Source organism: Neoarius graeffei, chromosome 1, assembly GCF_027579695.1.
Source record: "Neoarius graeffei isolate fNeoGra1 chromosome 1, fNeoGra1.pri, whole genome shotgun sequence".
NCBI classification, from domain to species: Eukaryota; Metazoa; Chordata; class Actinopteri; order Siluriformes; family Ariidae; genus Neoarius; species Neoarius graeffei.
This window is the reverse complement of record NC_083569.1, coordinates 109,797,197-109,808,101: the sequence shown is the minus strand read 5'-3', so window position 1 is coordinate 109,808,101 and position 10,905 is coordinate 109,797,197.

Here is a 10,905-nt window from a genome sequence, read left to right as displayed (position 1 = left end):
CATTTTCCAGGAAAGGCCTGATCTTCATCAAGAACTGCTTTTCATCGATAGCTGATAGAACCACATGGGCTCGGGATTACTTTGCCAAACCTTTGTCAAGCTCTACAATATGGAGTTACATCCACAACCATCAGTTAAAACTTTACTGTGCAAAAAGGAAGCCTTTTGTTAACTGTATTCAGAAGCACCGTCAACTTCTCTGGTCTTGGAGGCATCTGGGATGGTCCATCACACAGTGGAAACTTGCATTGTGGTCAGATAAATCAGTATTCTAGGTCTTTTTTGGACGAAATCGACACTGTGTGCTCCGGACCAAAGATGAAAAGGATCATCCAGATTGTTACCAGGAACAAGTCCAAAAGCCAGGGTGTGTCATGGTATGGGGTTGTGTCAGTGCCCTTGGCAAATGTAACTTACACTTTGGTGATGGCAACATTAATGCAGAAAAGTACACTGAGATTTTGGAGCAACATATGCTGCCTTCAAGACGATATCTTTTCCACAGAGATTTCAACAAGACAATGCAAAACCATATTCTACACACATTACAAAGGCGTGGCTGTGGAAGAAGAGGGTGTGTCCTCTCTGCCCTCCAATAGAGAATGTGAGGAGAATTTTGAAATGAAAAATATGACAACGATGACCCCATACTGTTACATACCTTAAGACCTGTTTACAGGAAGAATGGGACAAAATAACACCTGAAATACTTCCTCACTTGGTGTCTTTGGTCCCTGAACATCTTTGAAGTGTTGTGAGAAGGAATGGCAACATTAGAAGGCAGTAAATGCTTTAAAGTCCCAACTTTATTTTAAATGTGTTGCAAGAATCAAAATTAAAATGTGTTTATTTTGAAAAAACAATTAAATTTATAAGGTAAAGCATCAAATAATGTGCTGCTGTGATTTGCTTTGAATGCAATTCGCATGAAAGATGATTTATAAAATCACTGTTTTCAGTTTTCATTTCCATTTCAACATACCATCCCAATTTTTTTCTGATTTGGGTTTGTGGTTTGTTTGTTTGTTGTTTGTTTGTATTTCTGAAATATCAGGGCCCTGTACTATGAAGCAGGTTTTCTGGCTTACCAGGGTAACTTTGAGAGTAACTTGATCACGTGCAGCGTAACTTCCCGATTAACCCATACTACGAAAGTTGGCTATGTTCAAACCGAGGTATGCTGCCATGGCAACTTACGCTGCATCTCAAACCTGCTCGTCTCAGGTTATGTTCTTGGTTAACCCGAGGTTTCCGATTAACCACACCCTTTTTAAACACCACCTCTCCACCGACATTTCCTCTAGAGACAATGCCAGCGTACCTGGATGACCCGTGCGATATCGGAGTGCAGATTAGAGATGGGATTTATGGCTCTTTGATGGGATCCGCATCTTTGTGATCCGTTCTTTGAAAAGAGCCATTCAAAAGACTGGCTCATTTGGCTCTTTTTAAATATTTATTCAGTTTTAAGAAGACAACGTCTAAAGAAGCCAGATCCCTCTGCTTAGACAGTGACATCAATATTTCTGGACATACCTTTTATATAAAGCAACCTAGACTTACATTATTGTAACCCCTAAACGCTCATAAATAACCATTAAAAAACAATGAGGGCTTCAATGAATGTCCATGCAGAACGGCTTTTCTGTAAAAAAAAAAAAAACCACTCAAGAACAGTTACCAAGAACGCAAGAATATTTTATAGAAAAACACTTGTTTTACAAAAATATTTAAGTCTGAGATACAAAATGGATACAACTACAATAAATATAACACAAGAACTAGTTATCACACAAGAACATTTTAATAGAAAAAAACCAAACTTTCTATATTAAAAATATTGAAATTGTAACAAAAATAGATACAACTAAACAGTCAGATAAATAGATAAAGTTATAACAAGAACACAAGATTATTTTAATAGGAAAAAACAAACTATTAATGCAAAAAATATATTATTAGAAAAATAGATACAACTAGACAAACAGATAAATAAATAAAATACACAAAAATAGAACAAACAAAATGACGATAGAATAAATTAAATGAACGTCCGTGCAAAGTAGTTTTCCCACAATATTATCTTTAATATCACACAACAACATTATAAACTATATACAAAACAATTTGAACTATTAGGCAAACAGATAAAACTTGAATAAATAAAAGGCAAATGAATGCTTGCTTGCACGCGCACACACACCATTATGAATGATGTTTTTATATTTCATTTTCACCTGTTGCCAGGTGCGTTTGGCACTGCTGTTGCCTCTGAAATGTTCACAGGACCGACACCAACTTAGTCAAAGGGACTGAACAGTCAGTCATCCTAATTCATGTGACTCTGTGCACATATCAGCTTAAGTAGGCTACTCCATGAATTTACCATACCAAATTTTATTCAGGATTTTTCGGACATTAAACAAGCTATATATGACTGGGGCCACGTCGAAGGACCATTTTCTGTGACTTGTGATTGATCATGAAGCTTTCTCTCATCCTATACTTCTGTTCTGGAACATGTAGAAGGGAGAATGTACTTGCGCATATACCCGATCGGCAATTCGTTGCCAACATGCTTGCCGCTCCTTATTGGCAGCCGCTGTGTTAGATTTTGCTCTTAATGTTGTTTTGAACTCCTCGTAGCTTTGCATTATGACAGCGCATTCTTCCTCCATGAAGTACGGCGACCGTGCCGTTGTGAACAGTGGTGATTTGCGCTGATAACCTCCCCTTTAACGTGAACGTGCATTAACCCTGATTAGGTTAAACCAGGTTCAACAAATCAACTTCATAACTGGCGTCGTAGTACCGTTTAACCCCAAACAAGATAACCAGGTTTTGTCAACCCCGGTTTAGCGGGGGAACCCTGGGTTACTTCTGGGTAGGTTAACCTCCGTTCGTAGTACAGGGCCCTGATCCCAATAAGCCCTTCATTGTAAAAGTTGACGCATCTGAGTTCAGAATCGGAGCAGTGCTGCCTCAGCATTTCAGTAAGAAGCCCAAGTTGCACCCTCTAGCTTTCTTCTCCAAGAAACTTACCCCCATCGAACAGAACTCCGATACTGGTAACCAGGAGCTTTTGGCTGTCAGTCTGGCACTGGAGGAGTGGCGACACTGTCAAGTCACGAAAAACAGCCACTGCACATCATGTACAGGTAAATGTCACTCCACTGAACATGTCACAGAGAACAAGAAATATATTATACGCAACAAAGAGACCACAATGACGTACTATGAGCTCAAAAAAACATTATGAAAGCAGCAATAATTCAGCATCAGATGCATGGACTGACTCAAAGGCCTTGGAAAATGTCAAAAGGGAGTTTGAAGAAAAGAAGAAAAGCATGGAGAAGAGACTGAAGGAAGAGATAACCAAAAAAGAAAAGGAAAAAGCTGACCTGGTAGAAGAAACCTACAACACCATCATGAAACTGTCTGAGATAGCTTTATAGCCAGACTTTGCTTTCATTGTTCAGGGTCTTGACTTCTTGATCCCTCGTGCTGAAGAAACTAGAAGATACATCCTTGCAGAGAATCTGAAAGAGCTGAGGGAAATTACATCTGAATCACAGGAAAGCATTAATGCTGCAGTGGGGTACGCAAGAGCAGGTTTCAGTAAACTGGAAAAAAAATTCTTCATGAAAAAATTAATTAAATGTGGCTGTGTAACAGGTAATACAGAAGTAATTATAAACATATCAGAATGAAGAGTGCAAGTTTTGTTCAGTTAATAAAATGCATTGCATTTATTCATTAATGCTGTTGTTCAAGATTTAAACTTTTACTTTGTTGAGGTAATCATTAAAAACTTTTATGGTGATCCACTCTGAACGCATATGGAGACCTTGAAGGAACATGGAGGGGGAAAAAGATGTACTTTTGTGAGATCTCATTTTTCATGCAGGTCAAGGAACTTCCAGATCATTTTGGCAATGTGTGTGTGTGTGTGTTCATCAGTGGCGGTTCGAGACCAAAATTACTAGGGGGGCCAAGGTGGGGCCAGTGTTTTTTCAGGGGGGCACATATGGACAAAACATGCCAATATTTAAGCGTTCAAAATTTTTGTTTAGTTTATTTAAAACCAAAACAAAATACATTGAGCATAAATACAATGAGATAAACATTCTGTCTCAATTGAGGTTTTTCACCCACGTGACCAAGTCATGTGAGGCTGCCATTTTGGACGTCACAGCTCGAATCAGTTTGAATGCGAGGAAGGCGACAAACGAAAAACGTAAAAGAAAAAGGAGCGAGATGCAGAAAACACCTTCACTATCCAGCGACGTAGGGCATTTACAGGGCGAGCAGAGGGAGAGGTATTTGCAAAAATTGAGGTTAGCAGGCTTAGAGAATGACGTTTACCTGCTTCCACCAGGATTGTTCACTGACATACGGAAGTACACGAAGCCCTCGTCTTTACCTGACTTCGGCCCACATGATCTGTATACCTATGTCGTTAAAAACCCATCGCCATACACAGGTATTGATCTGAAAGCGTATAAGAGTTTGGATGCCTACAAATATTTTGTGTCAGGCTGGGTAACATGCCTACATCAGCGGGTCGTCCCTGGAGCCGGTGGTCGCCATCTTATTACAGCTAAGGTTTGTTCACATTTTCATTTACTTTCGGTCCTCAGGATAAACAAAATGTTATTAAATGTCATTGAAATAACTTCTTAGTCTGTTGAGACATGGCCCGTTATAAATTTGCTGTTACCAGCCAATGACCAAGAACTGTATTATTAGGGTCGGTGTCTGTGTTGTAGCAGTGTACTAGCAGCTAGCTGTTAGCACTAGCTAATGTCAACAACATAGTAGCTAGTATGTTACTGTAGCAATGCTTACGTTCAGTCATTTGGATGACTGTTAAAACCTTTCAGTCTCAAGTTTTTCCTTTACTGTATTTACTAGTTTACTGTAATTATGATCCGGCATCTATTTACACCGGATCCAGTGTAAATAGCTGCCGGAGCACGCTCCGGCTTGCTCCCCCTCAAATTAAGCAGCGCACTTTGCACATTTGCACTTTGCACTTTGCACATTTGCACTTTGAAGGAAAGATATACAGTGTCCTGTTTGTTTTGTTGTTTGATAGTTTGTTGACATGTAAACAAACAATGAATAAATAAACAGAAAACAAGAAAAACAAAACAGCATTTGCAACAAGAACACATAAAAAGCCACCAAATTAGAAAATAAACCATAAATAATATAGGTAATAATAATATATCATCAAAATCAAAACAAAACAAAATACAAACAAGGATGCACTAAGCAGTTTTGAGTTTACATGTCCGAAAAGGAGTGGGCTGAAGTAAAAACTTATTTAATCCCATGCCTCTTCATAAGTCAATTTAAATTGATTATCTAGCTTCCTTATGCCTACACAAGTTTACTACTACTAGTCAAGTCAAGTTTATTTGTATAGCGCTTTTAACAATAAACATTGTCGCAAAGCAGCTTTACAGAATTTGAACGACTTAAAACATGAGCTAATTTTATCCCTAATCTATCCCCAATGAGCAAGCCTGTGGCGACGGTGGCAAGGAAAAACTCCATCAGATGACATGAGGAAGAAACCTCGAGAGGAACCAGACTCAAAAGGGAACCCATCCTCATTTGGGCAACAACAGACAGCATGACTATAACATTAACAGTTTTAACATGAGGACAGTTTCGTTGATGTTATAAACTCTTCAGTGATGGAAACTTGAGTGCAAAACTGTTCATGATAACTGCAGTCCTAAAGTTAGCAAGTCAACTGTAGTCCTCAGCCATAAAAGCATTACTGTAAGTGTCCAGAGTGTCCTCCAGGTGTGACTTTCAACTGTCCTCATGGGGCCGTCCTTCACAGGAGATATGCGATAAAACTCCGACCAGACACAGGGCACCAGGATGGATCAAGCAGGTCCGAGGGGCAGAAGAGGCCAGCGTCTCAATCCCAGGACCAACACGTAACTCAGAGGGACAGATTGGGGGGGGGGGAGAAAGGGGGGGGGAGAGAAAGAAAACACATGTTGTTAGGTATGCCCTAAAAATGACAAGTACTAAATCTGTGTGGTAGGCTCGCAGAGACGAGAATCTTGACATCAGGCATAACACACAACAATGGCATGTGAATATGATTAAAAAAATATCATGACCTGCTCTGGCTGGATGCTTGATTGGGTGATGGGAGCACACTCCTCAGCAATGATGAGATGCAGATGGGACCCTTAAGGCTGGCCAAGACAATTCAGTTACATTTCACCGGGTCTGGGACATGCGACAGAATGTCTGATGGCCGATTCCCTGCAGGCTACGATAGCCAGTCGAGGTCTCCACCCTCTCCACCAAAATATTTCCTGTTGACTCCATGTAACTCAGACGGACAGATTTTGGGGGGGGGGGGGGAGGGAAAGAAAACGCAGGTTGTTAGGTATGCCCAATGTCACCTGAATAAGTAGAAAAACAGTATACAGTGGTGCCTGAAAGTTTGTGAACCCTTTAGGATTTTCTGTATTTCTGCATAAATATGACCTAAAACATCATCGGATTTTCACACAAGTCCTAAAAGTAGAGAAAGAGAACCCAGTTAAACAAATGAGACAGAAATATTATACTTGCTCATTTATTTATTGAAGAAAATGATCCAATATTACATATCTGTGAGTGGCAAAAGTATGTGAACCTTTGCTTTCAGTATCTGGTGTGACCCCCTTGTGCAGCGATAACTGCAACTAAATGTTTGCGGTAACTGTTGATCAGTCCTGCACACCGGCTTGGAGGAATTTTAGCCCGTTCCTCCATACAGAACAGCTTCAACTCTGGGATGTTGGTGGGTTTCCTCACATGACCAACTCACTTCAGGTCCTTCCACAACATTTTGATTGGATTAAAGTCAGGACTTTGACTTGGCCATTCCAAAACATTCACTTTATTCTTCTTTAACCATTCTTTGGTAGAACGACTTGTGTGCTTAGGGTCATTGTCTTGCTGCATGGCCCACCTTCTCTTGAGATTCAGTTCATGGACAGATGTCCTGACATTTTCCTTTAGAATTCGCTGGTATAATTCAGAATTCATTGTTCCATCAATGATGGCAAGCCATCCTGGCCCAGATGCAGCAAAACAGGCCCAAACCATGATACTGCCACCACCATGTTTCACAGATGGGATAAGGTTCTTATGCTGGAATGCAGTGATTTCCTTTCCCCAAACATAACGCTTCTCATTTAAACCAAAAAGTTCTATTTTGGTCTCATCCGTCCACAAAACATTTGTCCAATAGCCTTCTGGCTTGTCCACATGATCTTTAGCAGACTGTAGACAAGCAGCAATGTTCTTTTTGGAGAGCAGTGGCTTTCTCCTTGCAGCCTTGCCATGCACACCATTGTTGTTCAGTGTTTTCCTGATGGTGGACTCATGAACATTAACATTAGCCAATGTGAGAGAGGCCTTCAGTTGCTTAGAAGTTACCCTGGGGTCCTTTGTGACCTCACCGACTATTACACGCCTTGCTCTTGGAGTGATCTTTGTTGGTCGCCCACTCCTGGGGAGGGTAACAATGGTCTTGAGTTTCCTCCATTTGTACACAGTCTGTCTGTCTGTGGATTGGTGGAGTCCAAACTCTTTAGAGATGGTTTTGTAATGTTTTCCAGCCTGATGAGCATCAGCAACACTTTTTCTGAGGTCCTCAGAAATCTTTGTTCGTGCCATGATACACTTCCACAAACATGTGTTGTGAAGATCAGACTTTGATAGATTCTTGTTCTTTAAATAAAACAGGGTGCCCACTCACACCTGATTGTCATCCCATTGATTGAAAACACCTGACTCGAATTTCACCTTCAAATTAACTGCTAATCCTAGAGGTTCACATACTTTTGCCACTCACAGATATGTAATATTGGATAATTTTCCTCAATAAATAAATGAGCAAGTATAATATTTTTGTCTCATTTGTTTAACTGGGTTCTCTTTATCTACCTTTAGGACTTGTGTGAAAATCCGATGATGTTTTAGGTCATATTTATGCAGAAATATAGAAAATTCTAAAGGGTTCACAAACTTTCAAGCACCACTGTACATATTGCACTGAGTACAAGCAGGGACTCCGGCAACTAACTATGACAGCATAACTAAAAGGAGAGAGCCAGAAGGTAACACAGGCATGAGGGAGCCCCAGGACATAAAGCAGCCAGCCACTACACCGTCAACAAACAAAGTATGGATGCTGTCAGTGAGTGGGGACTGACAGCATCCATACATCCCAGTTTACCAAAACACTATGTCTGAGGACCCTCTAGATCTAAACCTTTACCTCATAAACACCATTAACCAAAGGCTTGACTAAACAGATATGTTTTCAGCCTAGACTTAAACGCTGAGACTATGTCTGATTCCCGAACATTACTTGGAAGGCTGTTCCATAACTGTGGGACTTTGTAAGAAAAGGCTCTGCCCCCTGATGTAGCCTTCACTATACGAGGTATCAGCAGATAGCCTGCTCCTTTTGATCTAAGTAGGCGTGGCGGGTCATAGAGGAGCAGAAGTTCACTCAGGTACTGTGGTGCGAGACCATTTAGTGCTTGAAAAGTCAATAGTAGTATTTTATAATCAATACGAAATTTGATTGGGAGCCAATGCAGTGTGGATAAGACAGGCGTGATGTGGTCATATTTTCTAGTTCTAGTAAGGACTCTTGTTGCTGCATTTTGAACTAACTGGAGCTTATTTATGCACTTATTGGAACATCCAGACAGTAAGGCATTACAATAATCCAACCTGGAGGTAACGAAAGCATGGACTAGTTTTTCTGCATCATGCAATGACATTAAATTTCTTATCTTTGCAATATTTCTGAGATGAAAGAAAGCTATCTGGGTGATGTTATTAATGTGAGTTTTGAATGAAAGACTGGGGTCAATAATCACTCTGAGGTCTTTTACTGCTGCACATGAAGAAACAGAAAGGCCATCCAGAGTCACTGTGTAATCAGAAAACTTACTTCTAGCTGCATGTGGTCCGAGTACAAGTACTTCAGTCTTGTCAGAGTTAAGCAGAAGGAAATTAATAAGCATCCAGTGTCTAATGTCCTTAACACATTCCTCAATTCTATTAAGCTGGTGCGGCGGCACGGTGGTGTAGTGGTTAGCGCTGTCGCCTCACAGCAAGAAGGTCCTGGGTTCGAGCCCCGGGGCCGGGGAGGGCCTTTCTGTGTGGAGTTTGCATGTTCTCCCCGTGTCCGCGTGGGTTTCCTCTGGGTGCTCCGGTTTCCCCCACAGTCCAAAGACATGCAGGTTAGGTTAACTGGTGACTCTAAATTGACCGTAGGTGTGAATGTGAGTGTGAATGGTTGTCTGTGTCTATGTGTCAGCCCTGTAATGACCTGGCGACTTGTCCAGGGTGTACCCCGCCTTTCGCCCGTAGTCAGCTGGGATAGGCTCCAGCTTGCCTGCGACCCTGTAGAAGGATAAAGCGGCTAGAGATAATGAGATGAGAGATGAGATATTAAGCTGGTGTCTCTCATCAGGTTTTGCAGAGAGACATACAACTTTGTGTCATGAGCATAACAGTGGAAACTAATACAATGTTTACGAATAATATCACCCAGAGGTAACATATATAGAGAAAAAAGCAGTGGACCCAAGACAGAACCTTGTGGAACACCAAACTTTACCTCGGTACGTCTAGAAATATCACTGATAATGATCAGTTAGATAAGACCTGAGCCAGGAGAGGGCCATTCCCTTAACTCCCACAACATTTTCTAGTCTATCCAGAAGAATGGAATGATCAATGGTATCAAATGCTGCACTAAGGTCAAGCAACACAAGTAGCGAGACACAGCCCTGATCAGACGCCAACAGTAGGTCGTTTACTACTTTAACCAGTGCTGTCTCTGTGCTATGATGAGGTCTAAATCCTGACTGATACATTTCATGGATGTTATTCCTATGTAAATATGAGCATAACTGTTGTGCCACAGCTTTTTCAAGGATCTTGGAGATAAAGGGGAGGTTTGATATTGGCCGATAATTGGACAGCTGACAGGGATCAAGGTCAGGTTTTTTAATCAGGGGTTTGATAACTGCTAGTTTAAAGGATTTGGGTACATAGTCAATCGTAAGAGAAAAATTTATTATTTTTAGAAGCGGTTCAATTACTCCAGGAATTATCTGTTTGAATAGATGTGTAGGTAAGGGATCTAGTACGCAAGTTGAGGCTTTTGATGTAGAGATTAATGAAAGTAATTCAGTTTCTTTAAGGGGAGTAAAACATTCTAACTGATGATCTGACACAGTTATATAGTTCAGGGGCGCCGCTATAAATCTTGGGCCCTATGGAAAATTACAATTTAGGGCCCCCCTGGTAAAATTTTCAAGCGCAAGCAACTGAATTTGAAGTCTGTTTTTGGCTGGCACTTCTACTTTACTATGCATGTGATCAGCTGCCTAGCAAGTTTAGGTGATACAATTATTTGGTATATGAACATTTTAAATGCAGAACTGTCAGAATTAGACTGAATAGACTGTTGTCGGTTTAACAGCATCAATTCTTGCACTCCAGCGAGTGTCAGACAAGCTGTGTAGAAAGCAGCCGGTAGTTTCTTTGTATATGGCCCATCGTTCTGGACTGGCACTTACGTAAAGACAATTGATGAAGCCAAAAAAAGCTGACACTTCCTCACTTGATCCTGCAGCGTGTACCCCAGCGAGATTTAACACATGAACATTTTGACTGAATGAACTTCATACTAAGTTACCTAAGAATAGTTGCTCATAAAAAAAAGAAATATCTTTTCATTTTAATGTAAGTCTTAATAGTCTAATGCTGCTTACTGTAGCCTAAAAATTAAAATAGTTTTTAACCCTAAATCCTTTATTCATGGATTGTATTGCTCACCTCCTTCTCCTAGGA